The sequence below is a fragment of the Lissotriton vulgaris genome, chromosome 1_1, assembly GCF_964263255.1.
Source record: "Lissotriton vulgaris chromosome 1_1, aLisVul1.2, whole genome shotgun sequence".
Classification (NCBI taxonomy): domain Eukaryota; kingdom Metazoa; phylum Chordata; class Amphibia; order Caudata; family Salamandridae; genus Lissotriton; species Lissotriton vulgaris.
Window position 1 is genome coordinate 1,684,965,982 of NC_141685.1, and position 22,839 is coordinate 1,684,988,820.

Below are 22,839 nucleotides of genomic sequence, written 5' to 3' on the forward strand. Positions count from 1 at the left end.
CTTTATTTGTTCCCTTCACCAGGAGCTGAGCTGGCTGTCTTCTAGAGACAGTATCCAACTCCTCAGCTTCAAATCAATGCCTAGAGTTATGGGAAAGGGTCATGGGCCTTTTAAAATGACCTTTCCAATATCGTAGTCTGTCCAGAGAACTCAGGGTGAGGTTTACTATCTAAGATGAAGTAGTGTCCATTTTGTGACGTCACTTCCTGTTTGAATAATATGTAAAGAGACATGTCCAGGTGATTGATATCTGGTAAGGCATTTGTTCTCTTATTTTTCATCACATTCTTCCCCTCGTTGCTATTATTTGTCGTTGTTTATCTTATTCTTGCAGTTTGAACCTCTACATAAGCTACTTCTGGATGTTTTTACTTGGCTCTTTCCTCTTCTATGATGGCAGGTGGAGTTTTCTGCCTTGCTACTTAATCTTCATTTAAAAGCTATACGATTACCAAGGTGTGCTGGATTGGCTACTGGGCCTTTCAGGGGGGCTGGAAGGGTAGGGGTCGGTTTCACTGCTATGGGGCGGTTTTGATGATGGGGACCTGGCTGCCAGCCACATTCTTACTTGCAGCGCTTATAAGTAAATGCAAAATAAAATGATATTATCACTTAAATCCTACTTGAATATCATTTGTTTATGCTTTGCTTATTTAGAATGAAACGCCTAGTAGCCTGTCCAGCCCGGACAGGAGTTTTTTTTTACTCTTTATGTCCTGCTGTCTGCCACTCAATAAGGAGTGCCTGAACCATTTCACATGTACTATTAAGTGCAGAGTGGTATTGTGTCTACAGGGAGGAGTTGCCCTTTCCTCAGGCAGTCAAGAAACAGGCTCAACAAACCTTCTCAGTAACCAGTCCTTTGTAGGCCACCATACTTTGCTGGCAACATGCTTTCCTTTTTTAATGTTTGCGGCATAGGCTTAAAATAAATATTAAAGAAGTAACATTTCCCCCAGCTTGCCAAGGCCAGCTGCCAGACTTATTGGCTTTGTCAATGCTTGTTTACTCTGAACGATATAGGATTTGGCTGTTGTTAATTGCATAACTTTCAGGAACTGAGATGTCTGCTGATAACCTTGTTTAACATAGGTAGTATTTGTTGTTCCTGCTCATGTACTCTAACCATGCATTGCCAGAAAGGCAACAAGCTGGCATCCATATTTAGTTGCTACAGAGCTGGGTTTACCTTCTAGTGGATCTGTTTTCCTCCTGCATTACTTCACTCCTTACAGTATTGTCTCTGTATTTGAGCTTGTACTTGTAGATAGAGTTGGGTGTCTTTTACATGCTGGAGGCCATATTCATGTCGAGAATGTGCATGTTTCTTCCTATCTGTGACACAGCTTTTACCAACCATTCACTTGATCCAATAATATGATTCATGAAATATTTCTCTTTCCGAGTATACAAATAACTAACGGTGGGCGGCCAGCTACGCTCCGTGCACGGAGTGTGCGTAGTGCCGCCTACTCCGCATTTTGCGGAGCTGGCGTAGCCAGGCGGCACTACGCACGCTCCGCAGACGGAGCGTAGCTGGACGCCACCTGCCTCCCTCCCGCCCTCCCTAAATACTTTCAAATAAAGTAATCAAATAATTTAAAAAGCACTTACCTTGTCCGCCGCTGCCCGCCGCGTCCCCGGGGCTCGTTATCTTCCGTCTTCCGTCTTCTTTAGTAATGCGCATGCGCGGGCGGCCGCGCATGCGCATTTTCACGAGAAAATGCGCATGCGCGGCCGCCCGCGCATGCGCATTACTAAAGAAGACGGAAGACGGAAGATAACGAGCCCCGGGGACGCGGCGGGCAGCGGCGGAAAAGGTAAGTGCTTTTTAAATTATTTGATTACTTTATTTGAAAGTATTTAGGGAGGGCGGGTGGGAGGCGGGTGGCGGGGCTGGCGGCCAGTGGTGTTTGCGGAGTGGGGCTACGCGGAGTGCGGAGGTGGGCGTAGTTTCTCGCCCACTTTGCGTAGCTCCGCGAAGCCCCACTCCGCCAACTCCGCCCAGGGTTACAAATAACATACATTATTGAGCACTAACGCACTGATGTACAAAACGCAGGATATAAACTGTTCAGTGATTTTGAATATTTGCTGGTTTGTGACCTGCCTTTAATATTTTTATATTAATCAGCCAAAAAATGCACATTTGTAGGATGTCATTAAAACCTCCTTCCAGGTAAATATGTGAAGCAATGCATTACCCCTCTCACCTGCAAATGCCTATAAGGGACAGCAAACCTTCATCCTTTCGTTCACATTGCCTATATGTCTTTTTATTTTTTTAAGCAGATCATCATGTTCTTAAAAGGGTAGGGACTTCTTTAAAGAAAAGGTTGGCATGCAGGGGATGACTTTGTGTACAGGGGAACACCAATGCCTGCACCCCTGAAGTTGTCCATCACAGTTCAAAAGGTGGACTATGTCTCACTGTAATAGCTTCCAATTTTCAAATTGGTTATAACTAGTGCTTAATTTGAACTGGTGGATGCCACAGGCACTTATTTTTATGGACCTGCACTTATTTTACTACATCAAACATTTGCTAGAGGAAGAAAGAACAAAATACAAAAAAAGAAAAGACGGCGGTAGAGAAAAACAGTAACAAAGGAAGAAAGCAGGGACCTCCAAGAGTGCGATAAACCATTGTCAGAAACAACGGGCTCAACATCATCTCCCACGCCGATGACACCCAGCTCATCCTCTCCCTCACCAAAGAACTCAACATCACCAGGCACAACTTCCAAGAAGGGATAAAAGCCATCGCAACCTGGATGAAGTAGAACTGCCTGAAGCTCAACTCCTAGAAAACAGAAATCTTCATCCTTGGCACCACCCCCTCTGCATGGGACAACACGTGGTGTCCCCCCGCCTTCGGGAACCCCCTCACCCCGACGAAACACGATTGAAACCTTGGCATTATACTTGACTGGTCACTCATGATGAACCACCAGATCAACGCTGTATTCACGGCCTGCTTCAAAACCCTCTGCATACTTTAAAAAACGTTCAGATGGATCCCATGAGAATCTAGAAAAAGGGTCACGCACACCCTCATAAGTCGCAGACTGGACTACAGCAATGCCCTCTAAGCCGGAATCAATAAGAAGCTACTCCGCAAACTCCAGATTGTTCAGAACGCTACAGCCAGACTGATCTTAGACATCCCCCATCACAACCACATCACCCAACACCTCTGTGATCTCCACTGGTTCCCCATCAAATGACGAATAACCCTCAAGCTCCTCACTTACACATACAAGGCCCTCCACAATATCGGACCAGCATACCTAAACAACCACCTCTATTTCCACACACCCAAGGGACACCTCCGAGCAGCTGGCTTCTATCTGGCCACCATCCCACGCATCTACAAGACCAGAACGGGAAGAAGTCCTCCTCCTACCTAGCATCCAAGACCTGAAATGGCATCCCCCTCCACCTCTGGCAAGTCCCTACCCCTCCTGTCCCACTAGCGCCTTGAGGCCATCAAGGGGGAGTAGTTGCGCTTTACAAACCCTTGATTAATTGATTGATTCATAAAGGGGAAGGGAGTATTTGGTGCTGGATCAAAGAGACATGAGGTGGATTTAGGACTATGCAGCCTTGGTGTGCGGCACACCAACATTCGATTGCATTGACCGTGCTCGTCTGAGCAGAGCTTTGGTCACTGGCACTCACTCTTTTACAAGTTAAGCACAGGAACCCCATGTCGGGTGCTGGTAACCTGTCAAAGTTTTGTGACCCGTATTGCGTCCACATATAACTGTGGCTCACAGCACAGAAAGCCTCTCACACCCCTTCCTCTAGGCTATTTTGAATGAGTCGCAGAGGGCACTTTGTGAGTCTGAAATACTTCTTTGACTCACAAAACATATTGCGCATTGCGACTTGTGATTTTGAGGTCACAAATCCTGTTTTTTTGGTAATCACGCGCTTTGGGACTACAAAACCAATTCATACATCAGGCCCCAAAAGAATGCCATAACAAGGACTATTTATGTAAAATAATGAGTAATCTACGACTGTGATTGGCCAACTGAAGAGTATTCACAACAAGACACCGAAGACTGGGGATAACTCATGATATATGTCTCTTACTGTTTCCAGCACCATCGCATTCACGGCTGCGCTGTATTATTCCTTGGACGACACAGCGCGTCGCTCTTTCCAACCCTGATCACACCCTGCATTTCAAGGAAGGAATGTTTTTACATAAACACCTACAATACTGCAGCGCAACTTAAAACAAATCTACTGCCGTCCGCTGGCATTTTAATATTGAAAGGTTGGCAAATCCAATAAGGCGCTGTTTTTTTTTTTTTTTTTGTTCACCGCATTGAAATTGGGATGCAATAACCAAATGTGACAGGAAGTGTAATCTCGCACCGATCTCACGTCGCGGCGCCCTCCCTACTTAATAACTTTACGGTACAATGTCTGCTCTTCCCGCCCATCCTCTCCCGTCCCATCAACGTCCTTCCATCCATCGCAGGCAAATAACATGTTGCAGTCAGACGAAGAATAACAGCCTGCGAGAGGTGTCATCTTGAGCCACACCAGCTAGGTAAGTAAACAGTTGTTCCTCTAGTGCTGGTTTCCGCATAAATCACTGCATATGTAGTTTTGCTTGAAAATGAAAACGGAATTTATATTAAAAAAAGAGGTGTAAATTATACCACTTATTGCTTTATATTATGTTGAGAGACAATCTGGAGAACGTTTCTAAATTACATAGATTTTTGGAAGAAAGTAAAAAGTTTAGAGTCAAGCGGATGGTTACAAAGTGTTAGTGTATTGAGAACGAAGGGTGAATTTCTATTCTGGGTCGGAATTAGTTCATGTGTCGATAACCAGACAACTCAGTTTGTGACAAGGGTAGAGATGCAATTCTAGCTCTCCTGGTTGAAAATAAGTCCTTCTTTCATAAATGGCTGTGTATCCGGAGAGTCTCCTACACCTGTGTACCGCCAGGCTGTTTTGTGGTTCAAAGTGCAGCCGCTACCTTCAGACACAGCAATTCATGGCATAAATGAAGGCTCGATGGTAGGGTTCGGGGGTCTCATGGCAAAGCCAATTAAGATCCCCGCCCTAGAAAGCTGTACTAAAGCACTTTTCACACGCTGCAAATATATCTGTTGCTAAACTATGTGCCTGAAAACTCCAAGGCCAAATGTTACCAGCCTTGAATCCTGCCTGATCCCCCTGAAGATTGAGATTGCGCTCTCAGCAGGTTTGAAAATGTGCGAGTCAGAGGGCACTGTGATTTCCATCAGCACAGGGGTGCAACTAACATTGGTGCAGCAGGCACAGTGACATCGAGGCCGAGTGCTCTGAGGGACCCATTTGATGCTTTTGGGAGAGGATGTGGCCTAACGGCTAGAGCGGTTGCCCTCGAAGGTGGGGAAACGGGTTCGCGTCTCGGCAGGGACGCTCAACATCCTGTGATTCTGGGCAAATCACTAAGGGGCAGATTTATGTTGGACTTGCGCAGCCGTTGCATCACGCAACGGCGGCGTAAACGTGGCGCATCCCTGCGACCCATTTACAACGTGACGCATCTAGGCAGATGCGTCACGTTGTAAAAGCCCTGCGCCACATGTAGGCGTTCCGGCGCAGGGTGGGCGTTCCGGGGCAGGTGCGCCTCGCAAAAGTGGCTGAGTGAAATTTACAAGAATTCACTCAGTCACTTTTAGGCCAATGCTGCGTCAAAACCCTGCGCCTGCTTGAAGCAGGCATAAGGCTTGACAAAGCATTAGACAGATAGGGCATCCCGAGCCTTGCTGGAGCTGCATCGCGCTTGCGACGCAACTCCAGCAATGCGCCACCTTGTGCGCCGCATTGTAAATGCGGCGCACCATGGGTGGCGGAGCTGCGGCGCACAATAACTGGCGCATCCCTGGGGATGCGCCAGTTATTGTAAATCTGCTCCTTAATCTCCTCGTGTCTAACAAAATGAATGTGTCCGTTTGTAACGCAACTAGTGCTTATGCAAAGAGCTCTGATACCTTCTGATCAAGTTCATGCTATATAAAACTAAAAAAAAATAAAACCCGATAATGTCTTTATTTTACTGCCCTCCAGCGCTTTGCAGATTGGTTGTTGTTTGCAGGCATGGACTTTCATAAAATGTGATTAGGCCCCTCTAATTTTTTTCTGAAATAGACGACTCAATTTTGTACCGTAGAGCCCGCTGTATTTTGTATTTTAGAGTTTTCATTTGTATTTTCATTTTAGAATTGTCAGTGTCAAGAATGCATTAATGTTCATATTCACTGGAGAAAATTGCGCCCCAGGCATCAGTTCTGCAGAGCGGGGTACTGGGACAAAGTCAAACTGGCTGAGAGAGCATCAAAACAGCCCAATCAGAATTCACTCACAGCGGGAAGGTTCCTATGTTATAGGTAGGATTGTAAATGCTACTGCTCTGCATATTCTGTCAGGAACTGGTTGTTAATTCAACAAGAATTGCAAGTGGGACCGCTAAAATTCCTGGGGGAAGGGGATGACTTGTAATACAGGAACAGCTAAAAGGGATATTAACAGGGCTCAAGTCGGGGTACCACGCGGGTGGACAGCGTCCCCCCACTTATTTTAACGGGAGCTCGATAACTAGAGCAAATGGAGCCACACATTCACTCTTTGGCCTCTCTGGGGCAAGATCGGAGCTCATTCCGAACGCTGCTCACGCGCTGGCTTCTCTGAGGCAATCGCATCTAAGGGGTGAGCGAGGGGAGGCAATGAGTCTAATGGTGCAAGCCACCTTTTGTGACGTCACTTCCTGTCGTGACGTCAGCGTCCCCCCACTTCTTTTTTTAGGACTTGTGCCCTGGATATTAATATAAAGTTAGGTCTGGCTATTGGTGCCAACTGAAATCTTATTGCTTGCTGTACGTGGCAAATATCTACACTGGCGGTTATGCTTTGTAGTTTGCAGCTTTTGCAGTAAAGTGTGGCTGGGCAGACTACTTTTACCTGTTTAAGCAGCTATGAAATGACAGGAAGGGATGTACGTGGAGCACTGATCCCCTATATCTTGTAAGCACTTCCACCTACATGTTAGCTGTGAATGGTAAATAAGTGAGCGGGGATGCAGCACTCCTAGTGGTCGAGAAAGACTGGTTTCAAGGTAGAAATGTTATTGTGCCTTCGTTGGTGTATTGCAGCCCTTAACACTTGCACAGTGCCCCTGTACTGGGCTCGATACCAGCTCTCTTCACACTGTCACACGGTGAAGAGCTGATATTGCTTGGTGAGCAGAATGTGGGCTGGAAATCCTTGCATAGAGCCAATTTCCAGGTTATGTTTGGAGGCTCAGCACAGTTGGTGTGGACTGCAGGGTATGAAAAGTTCTCAGGGCATCAGTGTCAGCTTCGATGCCTTTTTTTTTTTGGGGGGGGGGGTTAGGAGAGTTAGAAGTGTCTCAGGCTGTGTGCAGCACAAAGCACTGACCCCTGAAGACCCTGTCCCCTCCTCTCGCATGGCAAACAACCTTTAGAAATTGTCAGGTCTGATATTGTTGTAATTAAAACCTTCTTTCTTCTACTGAGAAACGACATATTTCACTCCTCTGGAACACGCTGGATTGATTTACAAACTGCATTTTGTAGTACGTGAAGTAGTAATAGAGTAGTACTAATCACATATTCCAAAATGCTCTTCACTATCCTATGGGCGAATACCTCCACCTCAGCCTCTCATATCGTCTCTAAGTGGATTTCACCACCATAGTGGCAGAGACCTCTGCACTCATAAGCTTTTGTTTAAGTAGTAAATGTGGAAGTGCTACACATTGGGAGGGATTTAGGAAAACATAGGGAGAGATTTAGGGAAGGCTAGGCTAATATAAAAACCAACCCACAAAACTGCACTTTGCTATTCACAAACTACACTTCTAAATTTCCCAAAGTCCTTAAGGTGACAAAACAGTAGATTTTCTTTAGCCCTCAGAGCCAACTCCCTAACCTGTAATGTCCCTGAGGCTCAGAACAGGAGCCCGTCAGACTAGTCTTTGGAGTCACTCTGGCGTCCTGGGTTCAAGGTGAAGTCGTAGGTCCAGTTGTTCCTCCCCTGGCAAGTGGGTAGCAGGTCAGCACATCTTGTGGGCATGGTTGTATTGTACTGTATTACAGCATTTGTATAGCGCTTACTACGCTTATGTGTGGCACTGAGGTGCTTACCTACATGTGTGGCAAGCTATGCCATTCACGGTATGTGGTTGGAATGATGATGTCTTTGTTTTGTAATTCTTTGTGGGAAGTGTTTCCATGTTGTGAGTGAGAACCACTGAGGTATGGGAATTCAATGCTAGCAGTTTGCTGGGTGATGAGGTGTGAGAGTCACAGAGTTTTATGATTTAATGTGCTGGCAGCTTTGAACAGCTGTGTGGGTCCCTTTGTGAAATTTCTTATGAAAATAGACTGCTAAGCTGGTTACCACCCTGGGCTTTCCAGTCTGAGATTTTGTGTATAGCTGTGGTCCTGAGCTGGCATGGATAGAGTAAAGTAAGGAGATCTGCTGGGACAGGCATGTTTACGATCACCCCATATCTGAGTGTCATTGTGAGATGTAAAGAAGCAGTGAGAGTATAAAGATATTTATGAGCTGCAATGGTGGACTACATTAAAGTCCTCTGAATTGTCCAGCAATGTGACAGATCTCTACAGTTATGTTATGCCTGTTTATTTGGTGATGTCTGTTATTTGGCTGTATAGTACTGGAGATGGGCAACCCTTGTAGTAGATGTTTTATGCGACTGTAAGAGATATTAGTTACAGTTGGCTGCTGACTGCTGAGTATTATGGTCTCTTGTGGGCCATACATCTTTTGTATGAAATTACATAACTCTATAATGCTTGGCAAACCATAGGTAAACTCTTCTTAGCTTGTCTGCATATCGAAAGCAGTGTGCAGTGTGCTGTTTGGGTTGTTTCCAATCAGTGGATTGTAAGCTGAAGTTTGTGCTTGAGGCAGTGGCTGTCTTCCTGGGCTCTGTTGCCAGGATGTGGGGTGGGGTCGTTATCTTGGAAAAAAACATGTTTTCAATTGTTTTCTGACGTGTATATGCTCCTGATTGTTGCTAATGCTCTCAGGGAGTGAGTTCCAGAGATAGGCAGCATGTACTGAGAAAGCAGAGCCTCCTACCAGTTTCTTAGGGACAGGTGCTATGATAATAAGCAGTGAGAGAGTGGAGCACAGTGTTCTGTTTCGTTCGTATTGCTTGAATTTAACTTGTAGAAATATTGGTTCTTTTCGTTAAGAGGTTTTGGGGACAATTCAGTGTCTTGAACATCGCCCTTCTAGCAATAGGTAGACAACAGAGCAATTGCAGAATTTGAACTATGTGTTTTCTTGGGTGGAAGTGGGTAAAGAGCCTTGCATGTGTTTATTTTGTATATGATAAATGTTGGTGCGCCAAGTTATAGGCTGTTGGCATAGTAAAGCTTGAGAGATTACAAGCGTAAGAATGGCTTGCAGTTTATGTTGGTGAGCAAGGTATGGGAAGATTTGACGTATTGTTTTCATTATGTAGAACAAACTCTTTTTCAGGTCAACGTGGTATCAACAATGGGCTTGAATCCATGATTAACCCTAGGTTTTTAAGTTGTCTGTGGGACTTGTGGTCATATGATCTAAGGGCCACAAGTCCCTTAGATCATATGGCAGTAGGCAGGTTTTTTTGCTACAGTCTGCAGGCAACAATGTCTGTCGTTGTGGCATTGAGTTTTTTTTTAATTGTTTTTATTAAGTAAACAGGTAGGGCGAAGAAGCATACATTTGCAGCATAGTTAAAGATATACAGTGCAGGCACAATCAAGCGTAACTAATGTCTAAGTCACAAAGTTGTAGGAAATACTTTGAATTAGGCACAACAATGCAATATCACACAGGATCGTAATAGCAATTATCAGTCCGAGGCAACCTCCTCCTCATCTAGTCTAGGGGGCTCGCAAATATTACCCCTGAACCTATTCCAAGCACCCCATATTTGTTCCCATTTCCCAGAGCACCTCCGGTGGACAAACACCGCCTTCTCCGCCACCATTGCATCATCCATGTCCCTGCACCAGTTCCTGAGCGTGGGCAACACATCCGAGCCCCACAGCCTGGCTATATTGCGTTTCGCCACCATCATACCCAATCCTGATGGCGATGCGTTAAGTCATTAGCTTCCCATACATTCAACAAACATTGCCGGGGATCAGGCAAAAGGGAAATAGATAGAGTCTGAGAAATGGTACGCAACACGGCTGTCCAGTACATTGTTATCCGACCACCGTTCCATAAAGTATGATAAAATGTCCCCTCATAGAGGGACAATGATTACTTTAATCAAAACGGCATTCCCGGAATTAGAGGCATGGGATATGGATAGAGAGATTCAACGTGTCCATCGCTTCCCTATGACTCTACCGAAACATTCTCAGAAAACACACCAGTATCCCAGGGCTATGCTGATTTACTTTGGGAACTTTCTTCTTAGAGAAACAATTTATGATCTTGCAAGACCCACAAGCCAAAGGGAATATAAAGGGTTTACATTTTTTGTCAGACCAGACTTCGCGCATACCACCGTAGAGCGAAGGTGGAAAATGCGCCAATTATTTGCACCATTTAAAAAAATTGGTGCCAAGGTATTCCTACAGAATCCGGCAAGGCTGAAAATTTTATTTAAAGGTTCAATCAGAAGCTTTACGAGTGAAATACAAGCTGAAGAATATTTAAGAGAAATCTCAGAGATAGAGACCCGAAATTTGGGGAAATAACTGAATAATGCACGGGGGAGTATTAAAATGTATAAGTAATGTGAAGCATATTATGAGTTTAAACTTAAAAACCCTTTGCAGAAACAAATGGCTTTACCAGTTTAAAGGTTGTGTTTAATTTATATAAATCTGTCAGGGCTGCGGGGTGCGCACTGGCGATCTGACCATACGGGCGCCCACACCTAGGACTCAGGACCTAGGATGCCTAAAGGGATGGTAAGGGACGGGGATGGTGGGGGGGGGAAAGGGTGGGACATGGAAGTAGGGGGTGGGAGTGAAGGACCAAGGAACACCAATCACATGAAGGTTAAAAAAAACTATATCACTGTAGTCACAGACAATCGTGTAACGATTAGGAAACAAAGACATGGGTATGACACCAGGCTGATGGCTATAATTCTAATATTAATATGGCTAAGTTAAAAATTGTTTCTTTAAATATCTGCGGACTCAACAATATTAAAAAAAGACAGAAGGTGGCGGTAGGACTACAACTAATGGAGGCTAATATCACCTGCTTGCAAGAAACTCATATTGAAGGTTCTCAGCACTACTTATTGAAATCGCTGGGATATAACCTTATCACAGCTTCTATACAGGGAGTCCGAACTAAGGGGGTGGCAATCTTAGCAAAAGGTGGGGGGCTCCAATTTGACAGAGTACTGCCCGATAAACTCGGGAGATGGGCAATCGCCGAATGCAAGTACAATAAGGGGGCGAAATAAAATAACAATTTGCACTATATATGGGAGTGTTTGTGATGAACCAGATTTGCTAATAAAGATCTCCAACGAGCTCGCTCATTGACCTCTTCCCCTTGTAGTGTTTGGAGATTTTAACCTACATCTCCCCGGGGACTGGACTATTGGTCCAGAATTTAAATATCATGGCAGGAAACCGAGAGTCTTTCGGGCTCTAAAAGACTTATGTTTGGTACATAGCCTTATAGATGGGTGGCAACATAATCATTGGGGAGATCCTGGTTTCACATTCTACTCATATCCACATTCGCGACATGCAAGACTTGACTACATGCTTATATCAAACTCACTGAAAAGTATGTTTACGATAGATAAATGAACACGCCTACTATCAGATCATAACCCATTAACTTTAAAACTATCATATACTCCGAATAATCATCCAAATAAGAGCTGGACGTTCGAAAGGGCTCTATTAATGAATGAAAAGTACTGCGAACACATGAAGGGGTGGATTCCGGGCTTTATTGCAGATAATATGGGAAGTACATCTATAGTATTCGTATGGGATGCCCTTAATGCGGGCATAAGAGGTGAGACCCTACAATTTTCTCTCAGGTCTAACAAGGAAGGGAAATCTCACTTAGCTGCACTACACTATAACTTGGGTAAAACAGAAGAAGATCTGATTGCTGCAGCTCAACAAGGCCAGGAGTTAGACAGTGCATTAACTCAGGTAGCCATTGCAAAAAACCGTATCACAGAAATAATAGTGGAAAGGCCATCACTAAAGCATCAGTAAATACGGAAAAGATATATGAGCTGAGCGAACTGGTTGGGCATCAGGTAGCGAAGCGTGTTAGAGAAGAGGCATCAGCAAGCACTATTAGAGAAATCCAAGACCCGAGATTAGGTATACAATCAGAACCAGATGAAGTAAGGGCCGCATTCCAGAGATTTTATCAAGATCTCTATACAGAACCGATAAGTGGATTGGGGGATCCAGATCTTTATCTAGATGTAAATCAAGGTCCTAGATTTGAGAAGAAGGACCAGGACAAGTTGGATGAAATACCCAACTGGGATGAGATTCTACTATCTTTAAAAACATTAAAAAGCGGAAAAGCGACAGGACTGGATGGGTTACCAACTGAGTTTTATCTGAAATTTGCTGATCAATTAAAAATAATTCTGATGACTTTGTTCATCCACATATTTCAGGAAGGTACACCCCCTCCATCCTGCTCAGAAGCTAAGATTGTGGTCTTCTTGAAAAAAAATAAAAAATCCGCTTGATTTAGGTTCATATAGATCAATTACTCTAATAAATGGGGACTCAAAAATCTACTCGTAACTCCTGGCGGCCAGATTGGCACCAATAATAAATAAAATAGTATCCAAACACCAACATGGATTTATACCAGGAAGGTCAACAACTGACCATGTTCAACGGGTGATCTCACTGTTTGACTATACAGAGTCCACAGGCGCTTATACTCCTTGACGCAGAGAAAGCATTTGATAGGGTCTCCTGGAGATTTTTATGGACGGCAATGTCTTATAGTGGAATCAACAACAAATTTATTGTGGCCACAAAAGGCCTATATAATAAACCAAGTGCTAGAGTATTAGTTAATGGGCTCCTGTCAGAAAACTTTGCAATCACGAGAGGAACCAGGCAGGGATGCCCCTGCTCACCCCTCCTATTTGCTATTTATATCGATCCATTTATTTATTTGGCTGGACAATTGTATAAATATTTCACCAATTCAAATACATAGTCACAATACCAAAACCTTGGCATACGCCGACGATATTGCGCTTGTCACTACAGACCCCAATATAGCCATGCCGGTGATAGAAGAGGAAGCACATTTATTCGGATTAGTATCTGGATATAAACTGAATGCTAATAAAACCCAGATTGTTCTAAATAACAATATTGTGATGGGGGATGCAAGAGTAACTAAGGAGGCCATATATCTAGGGGTAACAATAACTGCCAAAATTCAAAACATTGTTGATATTAACCTAAAACCATTGTTCTCTAGAACCAAGAAGGAGATGGTCCGACTGGATAATTTACATCTAACTATAGGGGGCCGCTGTAACTTGATTATGATGCTTTTTTCCCCCCGATTTTTATATTTCTTTAGGACCGTCTGCCTTGAATTTTCCCCCCAAATCTTTAGGAATATCGATTCTATGCTTTCAAATTTTATTTGGGGATATAAAAAACCTAGACGGGCTCTTAAATGATTGGTATTACCGAAGGAAAAGGGAGGTTTATCCATACCAAATTTTAAGTTGTATTACTGGGCCACTATCTCAAAATACTGCGCCAATTTGATCTCGATAGGTAGTATCAATCAGGAGATCCCGACCCCTCAGGAACTCCTATTAGGAGAAGATTGTGCTGGTTGCTTCTGGCGACATACTAACGACAACTACTTTAAGAAAATCAAGTTTAAGACTATTTTAGGGGCTTATAAAGCATGGAGCAGTATTCGTAAAATGTTGGGGCTTGGGAGATTCTCATTTTACACACCAACGAATAGTAATAATGATCTGCCTCTAATATTTCATGACATGTGCATAAATAGATGTATATCGGCAGGGATAGTGCAATTGGGTTGCTTCTATAAACAAGGATGTCTTAAGATATTTGAGGATCTGCATGAGGAATATAATATTAGCCATAGGGATTTCTTTAAGTTCTTGCAGGTTAGAGATTTCCTAACGAAGAAAACTGGTGGGCGGGAGAACTTCCGGAACAATCAATTGATTGATAATTTATGTAAAAAACAACTCCCAGGATTGGGGAAATCTATGAAACATTGAACTTAATGGCCCCAGATGATATGGACTAACATTGCGTAATGTGTCAGGAACAACTAGGAGTACATTCTAATATCCCTCGCATAGCATATGAGTTTGCACTACATTCACTAATGTCAATAAAGCTACAGGCGCAATTTTATAAAACTTTCTTCTTCCTATATTACACCCCTAAGAAAATTGCTAAATGGGGAACAGGGAAGGGAACAACATGTCCTCGTTGTGCACTATACGGGGCCGATATTATACATATATTTGCCACATGTAATACGTTGACTAAGCTGATTAATGACATCTCTGAATTTATTTCAGAGGTTTGTCAAATAAGAATTGAAATCTCAATGGAAGAAATCTTGCTGGGGGTAGCAAATCGTGAATTGCAGACAAACATTCAGGGCTTCATATTCGTGGCCATGGCTATACTTCGACTTACTATTGCCTCAGCATGGTTAGATCCTGATCCACCGGCATTTCAACAATGGAGAGCTAGATTATTAGCCACTTATAGCCTGGAAGCTGCAATTTATAAAAACAAAGGGGCTAAGAAAAGATTAATGGGCATGCGGATTTGGTCACCAATGTTATCCTGAATCCAGAGACATACATGATTGTATTTTGTGTATATAGTATTATCCTCATCTTTATTTTGTCTGTACACTGATGGCAAAGTATATCATCCGGGATTAATTTCTGCTGCATGTATATAATATGCTATTTATTTTTCTTTTTGACGTGTTCTTGGTCAGGGAAAGGGGGGGGTGGGGAGGGAGGGAATGTAATTTTATTTAATGTAAAAAAATTGTCTATAAAAAGATTTTTAAAAAAAAATTCCCCTCCTCCCACACCCACGCAGGCAATACACATGTGACGCCTTCCCTATCTTGTGTAAAATTGTTCTGGTGTAGTCCATGCGGTGCAGTATTTTTAAGCTGGATTAATTTGAGCCTGGAGGGGATAGTCGTCTCTCGGGGGGAGGAAAGGGCCTCTTGCCACTCGAAGTCATCAAATGTGCCTACGTCTTGAGACCAGTTCAATCTCAGTTTGGACATCATGTCAGAAAGGTTGTTAACAAGCTTTCGGTATGTGAGGGATGTTGCCTTTTCCGGCATATGTTCTGTCAACAGCCTACCTTCAAGAGGGGTGGATTCCTGCAATGCCGTACCCAGTGGAATGGCAGTCTGCAACGCATGCCCAATTTGGATGTACCTAAACCGTTCCACCCGCGCCATATCGTATTGCGTCTGTAGGAAAGAAAAGTCCACCGCCTTACTCTTCTTCCAAAGGTCTCCCACCACTAACATGCCTATGTTGTCCCAATTCTGGAACCCTTTACTGTTGCGGAGAGAACCTAACCTGCACGAGTCCCAAAGTGGTGTCATTTGGGTAATAGTACCGGAGCATTGAAGGCGCCTGTGTGCTTTGTACCACAGATGCACCGAGTGATGCGTAGGGCCTATTAAGTCCGATGGCATGCGGCGACTGTAGAGATTACTCATCAGTCCTCTAGCCTCCAGGCACTGTCTATCTGATAAGTATGTTGGCTCAATCTGCGGGGCAGGTAACCAGTAATTAATTTGCTAAAGGTGGGCAGTAGTACAGTTCGATATTTGGGAGTGCTATGCCTCCTCATACCAGTCCTTCACCAACTTGTCTTGTGTGAGGCGTGCTGGCTTTCCATCCCACAATTGGCAAGAGACTGCCGCCGCTATCGCTTTGAAATAAGATGCCTGGACCACAAAAGGCGTATTTTCTAGGAGGTATAGGAAGCGTGGGAGTGACATCATTTTATATAGGGCCGCTTTACCCAAGAGCGTGAGGGGTAGAGCCCGCCAGACCTTCACATCTGGTTTGAAATGGTCCAATGGTGGCTTCAGATTCAAAGTATAGAATTCATCCAGGTTTGACGTGACATATATACCCAAGTATTTGAATGCCGTCGTAGCAGGCCGTAAGGGGCAGCTCGCGGGGAGCACAGGCGGGAGGCCAGCAAGAACAAAGAGGACAGATTTGGACCAATTAATCCTGTAACCCGACACCCTTTTTTCACATACATTTATCAGTTCTAGAATGGATTTTTTGAGGGAAGTGAGGTAAAGGAGTATATCATCCGCATAGAGAGATTTGCAGTCCTCCCATACGTTAGACCACCGGAGTCCCTTAACAGAGGGTTCCCTCCTAATCCAGATCACTAACGGCTCTAGAATCAGCGCAAATAATAAGGGGGACAAAGGACATCCTTGCCTCGTCCCACGGGCAAGTGGAAAATCCCTTGAGATGAATCCATTGGCAACCACGTGAGTCAGGGGTCTGGTATAGAGCAGACGAACCCAGGCACAAAATTTAGGGCCGAAGCCCATTTGTTGAAGCACTGCTAACATATATGGCCATTCTACTGTATCGAACTCCATAGTGGCGTCTAGGGAGAGGAGGACAGCAGGTTCCTGTATATACTCTCGGCGGGCCATGACCGCGTGTAAGCAGCGAAGGTTGAGCGCTGTACTATGATGCGGCATAAAGCCAGACTGATCTGGATGCACTAAGGTGGCAAGGTGGGGGGGTCAAGCGCAACGCCAGCAATTTGGCAAGGATCTTCAGTTCTGCGTTTATTAGGGAAATTGGGCGATAGGAGGTGCAATTCGTCGCAGGTCTGCCCATTTTCTGAATCGCAACAATCGTGGCAAGTCGTTGATCTCTAGGCAGTTCCCCAGCTTCAAGGCTATCATTGAACATATTCTGTAGGAAGGGGGCCGTTGCTTGCGCCGTTTTCTTATACAGTTCTACCGGAAGCCCGTTAGGACCCAATGCTTTGCCAGACGCGAGCGAATAGGTCGCCTCTTGAATCTCATCAGCGGTGATGTCCGCCACTAGTAGAAGCACCACGTCTGGGGAAAGGCGAGGAATCGTCAGATCTTTAATGTACTCGTACGCTTCTTCCATCGTGTACGTCGCTTGGGGAGCATACATTTTCCCAAAGTGATCAGCCAGGAGAACAACTATAGCTATAGGGGACGACATCTGTGCAATGACTCTACTCGCTCTTTCTTTTTTGTCAAGCCAAGCTAACATCTTCCCTGCCTTGTCCCCCATCTCATAAACTCTATGTCGAGTCGACTGGAGAGTGTTTTTCGCCATTTCCCTCTGGTATGTTACATATTCGGTTTGTTTAAGGCGAACCTCCTGGGTGGCCCCAGGCGAGGGGTACGTCTCTTGCTCCGCTTTAGCGGCGGCTAGGTCAGCCTCGAGGCCGTCCAGCTCCGCCCGCTGTGCTCGCTTGTGGCCTGTAATTAAGGCCATCGCCTGCCCACGCAGGACTTCTTTGTAGGCCCCCCAAAGAGTGCTAGGAGAGGTCAGAGAGCCAGTATTTTCTTGAAAGAAGTGCTTGGTGGTTCAGCAGGGTCCGCCATAAGGGGGGCAACCTGTAAGTAACCAGCATGAACAGGAAACATGCGTCGCCTGTGCGTCCGGTGGTGCGTATACTTTAATAGCAGCGGGAAGTGATCAGAAATACCTCTGGGGCGGATTTCTACCTCTTCTATGCCCTGTAGGCCATCCACAGTCATCAGAATGTAATCAATCCGTGTGAGACAACTATGGACTGCAGAGTAAAAAGTGTATTGCCTGTCGCCGGGGTGCTTATACCTCCAGAAATCTTTGAGCCCCATGGCATCCAAAAGACCAATTAGCTCTCTTCCCCCGTGTACCACTGGTTTGGATGGGTATCTATCTATCTCATCGTGGATGATATCATTAAAGTCACCCCCTATCACCAACGTCGCGACAGGTAAAGCCAGTAGAAATGCTGAGAATGCAGAGTGTGCAGTGGCGTGTAGGGCAGGTGGGATGTATACAGAAACGAAATTAAACAAGCGACCCTCCCATTGGCATGTAATTGCCGCAAAGCGGCCCTGATCATCAACACGCGTCTGTTGGAGCACATAAGGGAAATTTTTCCTGACAACGATCCCTGTTCCCCTGGAGCCGGAGGAGAATTCTACGTGCGCCACCATAGTATATCCCCACCTACCCATAGCCTTGGTGGCAGAGCCTACTAGGTATGTTTCCTGCAATAAGACTACGTCAGGACAACATAGTTTCAAGTATTGCAGTACCAGGCCCAATCCCCGGACGTTCCACATCATCACGGTGAAGCCTGACTGACGGGGCAATTGTGCTCGAGAAGCCTCAGGTTCATCTGTTACGTGCGTAGCCATCTATGGTATAGTGTAGTGTTGTGCAACCAAAGATAAACTTGACCTGCAATGTCCATTCATTAAAACAGTGTGACACCCTACCAGTCATACAAACTGCAAAAAATGCGAATGGAAACAACCCAATTACCCACCCACCCTGGGGCCCACCCACCCGCCTTGCCTCCCTGCTTGACGAACCTCCAACTGCTCGCCACCCCAACTCAGCAGAGCGCTTTTCCCCTCCGATAACTAAGATACTTGCTTGTCGGGGGGAGAGCTCAACAAGGCTCCAGCCCTTTGGAGCCCCCCAGGTCCGCCCCAGTCCAGAACCAAAGAATGGCAAAAGTGCATTTGACGACAGGACCAACATAGGCAGCAGGAGTCAATGGTGCCATGACAGTACTTATTCCTCTTCTCGTAGTGGGTCATGGTTCGCTTCCAGGTGTTCGGGGATAAGAGTTCCTGAGGCATCTTCTCCATCACGTGGACGATGAGGTCTGGGTCTCAGATCTGAACGATTCACAGTGCGCCACCCCTCGAGCCAGCCCTGCACTGCTTCAGGCGTGTCAAAGAACCATGTCCGGCCATCCGCCACTACTCTTAATTTTGCAGGGAAGAGCATAGAGTATGACAGCTCCTGCGCCCGGAGTAACTTTTTAACTTAAAAAAGCTTCGCCGCCGTCTAGATACAGCTTCTGTGTAATCCGGGAAGAAGGATACAGTTGAATTTAAAATACGGATGGAAGGGCAGACCCTCGCTGCTTGCAAAATTGCATCCCTGGTCCTGAAGTTAAACAGTCTGGTGAGTACTGGTTGCGGGGTCGCTCCCGGCTTAGGTCTACCACCAGGCACCCTGTGGGCACGCTCCACCGAAAAGAAATGGTAGAGCCCCTTGGGCTACAGCTTAGTTTTGATCAAGGCTTCTATGTATAGGTCCATTGCTTGGGTACCTTCAGACTCCGGAATACCAATAATTCTGACATTATTGCGGCTTGGCACGCCCTTCCTGTTCGTCAAGCTTCTCCGCGAGTAACTTGTTCTCCTTTTCCAGCTGGGTGATGGAAGTCTGCAGTTTAAAAGTGTCCGTAACCAAAGATTTAGCCACTATCTCCACTTCTTTTACCCTGTCCGCCATCTTGTGGAGGTCAGCCTGCAGCAAAGAAACGTCAGTAGAAATAGTGCCCACCGTGGTCTGCACACGCGCCAGCGCCTTCATAATGTCCTCGAGAGTTACCTTTTTTGTCCCGTCGTTGTCCGATGCTTTACCTTGAGGGTGCACCGGAGATGAGCCCTTATCATATGCAAACTTGTCCAGTTTCGCCTGTGTAGAGTGGTGTTTCGGCCCTCTGCCCGCCATGGTGATGCAACTTGATAAACACACTGTATATGAAATCCGGACAAAACTCACGATTTCAGATGGCAGCAATCCAACAGGTGCGCCGAAATGACTTCACCCCGGTGGTAGGGTAGGTTTCGCAGCGGTCAGGGGGGCACAGGGGGGGGGGAGAACACAGATCGCAGTAGTCCAAGAGTGGGCAAAGTAGCGAGGTCCTCAGTAACTTGCGGGGCGATAGAGGTCCACGCACACTCCGACGAGGCGTAAAGTGAATGATACAGCAGCCTGTGATGCCTACTCCACACAGGGATGAACCCCGATCCCCAAAGTCACAGCCGCCCCAAACTACGCACAGTACAATGTCTTTCCAGCGCAAGGATCGCCGCAAAGGGCATAGGGAGTCTCTCCAAAGGGCTATGGCGCAGTGCAGGGTAGCGTGGGCGGTAGGTTCACCCCGCAAGCAGCGAACATCAGGCCTGCGATGATGGGAGAACAGGGCCACAAGCACGATGCCGGTATGCCAGTCATCAGTGTGTTGTATCTCCTCTCGCGGTCAGCAGCGGGAGCAGGGCCTCCCAATCGGCACAAATGGGTATCCACGCTGAAGGGAGTCAGCCACCACAGGTTGCAATAAAAGGGCTCACGGAGCTGAGGCAAGCCAGGCGAGGAGCGTGTAAGGCCTGTCAGATGTGGTAGGGAAGGGGAGAGGGCAGCGCCATCGCACCCCCAGATGATAGCGGCCCGCTACTACAGTCCCCGGTCTGATCGTTGCCAGCAGGCCGCACTTACAGAGTCGCCAGTTCAGGCGGAAGGCAGCGCTCGATTTTTACCGGAGTTTCACCGGAAGATGCCGTTCAGGTTCCGACGTGGGGCACAGCCTTCGGGGCAGTCCAAAAACACGGATATATGGGCGGATTAATGTAAAGGGCAAAGTCAGCCTCAGAGCTCAAAGGCTAAGGGGCCATCTTGCTCGGCCGGTAGCCACACCCCCTGGCATTGAGTTTTAGATGGTTATTCATTATCCATGTGCTTCATGTTTTGAATTGTAAAGGTCTTCTGGGCTATCCATTTTTACATTGCTTTTGGTGCCATCTGCATAGTTTTAACAGGTGAGGTTGAGTGATTAAATCAGTTTTGGTAAGGAAGTTCTCAAAAATGAGCTAATATTGAGGCTAACTTAAATTTGCCTGAGACTTTGCATGCTAAATTAAAAAACATGGAATCTTCAATTTTTTTTTCACTTTGTTCTGAGGAGTGAAAATTTACCACAAAAATATTTATACTTTACAGTTAATTTGTTATCACTAACCTAGGCCATACTTGATGCATGGCAATTATAGTGGATTTTAGAAACATATTCTGCAGCACATATTACAGAATTTGAACAATTGGATAATACGTAACATTTTATTAAAAGCTAATATGAACCTGCAGTTACATTTCTGCTAGTTTGCCGAAATACACACTCTCAAATCTCCTCATACATGTCATTAGGTCATGATTGTGAACACATGCTTTTTCAATATGATCTTCAGAATTCGTGAATCAAGTGCTAACATGTATCACCACTATAGTGTGACTCCTAGAATCCAAACAGTCTCCTTCAAGTGTTTTAACCTGTTTACTCCAAAAACACGAGTCTTTGTTACTCACTTCCCTAACATGAAATGAGAAATATGGTAAACAGGCTAAGCAAGTTTCAAGGCACAATAGAAGTTTTCATATTATATTGCTAGATATTAGCATAGACAAATAATTTTGATAAATTAATTTAATATATTTTGTAGGCCAGGGATTTAAAATTATTATGGATTAGCAAACAATTTCAGAATGAATGTAATAATACATAACTGATTCATGCTATGCAGCCATAGATCGTGTATCAAGTCATTGGTCATATAGGGCAATCATTAGGGTTGTATGACACAACCATGCTTTCTTTTCCCACGCATACCTTAACAACGCAGGCGGAACAACAAAAGTGTCTGAACCACGCATTTCAATTACAACCAAGTTGTTACAACAACTTGCCTTAGGGGGGCTTGCCTTGGTGATATTCAGAACAACTGTAGGAAGTTCACTAACACACACAGTACATCAGTCATTTACTACAGTGAAAGTCACACAGAGTTTTTTAAAAATAAACTCAGGGCTCCCCCCATCTCACCCAAAGTAGTATTTCTGTGCTGCACTTACTTGAAATTCTTCATTGGGGTCTTGGAAGTGCGGCAATCCAGGTGGCGCCAATGGGAGTGGGCTCTGTAGTAACTGAAGAGTGCTGCACCAGGAACATGGCAGTAAATGATTTCCATGGTACTGAAGCAGGATCTTGTATTACCATAGTGCCCCAGGTCCATTCTGTCCACATCTGAAGCACGAGAGTTTTGAATGTCCCTGCCAGCCCATAGACAGGGTTAAGCTAAATTGTCTACACTGCCTTGAGCATTTACTGAGACAGAAGGCCTTGTGTCCTTCTGTAACTTTAGGTGTATCTCTCCTGTGAAGGCCACTAACCTCAGGCCACTGCCTTTCTGATAAACAAGTCCCAGTGCCCCTGTCCTCTGCGTGCACATCTTACTGTACATCGAGTTGATGAAGAAACAGCAGGATGCATCTGTCATCTAGAAGAACAAGATGGGCTAAGAGTAGGTCTGTGGGCTAACCATAACATTCCGCAACTTCCCTCCTTTTATTTTGCTAGCTTTGGAACCTAAGACAGTGGTACGGCTCAAAATCAACAATAACCTTTTGATGAACAATGTACTTTATAAGTAACTTCTGCTTCTTACATTTTTCAAGGAGTGACACAAATTGTTTTTGATAAATGTCCAGCTTTTGTTATGTTCTGCAGTCAAGCACCTGCTAATGTTTAGATTTAGCTGTCACCAGTTCCTCATTAAAACAGTATAAAAAGACCGTCCACTGACCACCTCATTGATCACCTCACACGGTGTAATACATGACAAGGGGCTCCCAGCTAGCTGATTTATTTAGCATTAGATAAGGTT

General features: G+C 45.2%; 1 long non-coding RNA gene across 1 annotated transcript in view; it reads right to left on the bottom strand.

Moving 5' to 3' along the window:
• The window catches only part of LOC147751055 (uncharacterized), a 95,641-nt gene extending 73,314 nt beyond the window's left edge, over positions 1-22,327 (bottom strand). The window contains exon 1 of the long non-coding RNA XR_015299926.1: positions 22,028-22,327. This is a non-coding gene — a long non-coding RNA (uncharacterized LOC147751055). The remainder of the gene's footprint in view (positions 1-22,027) is intronic.
• Between the last annotated feature and the right edge of the window lie 512 nt (positions 22,328-22,839).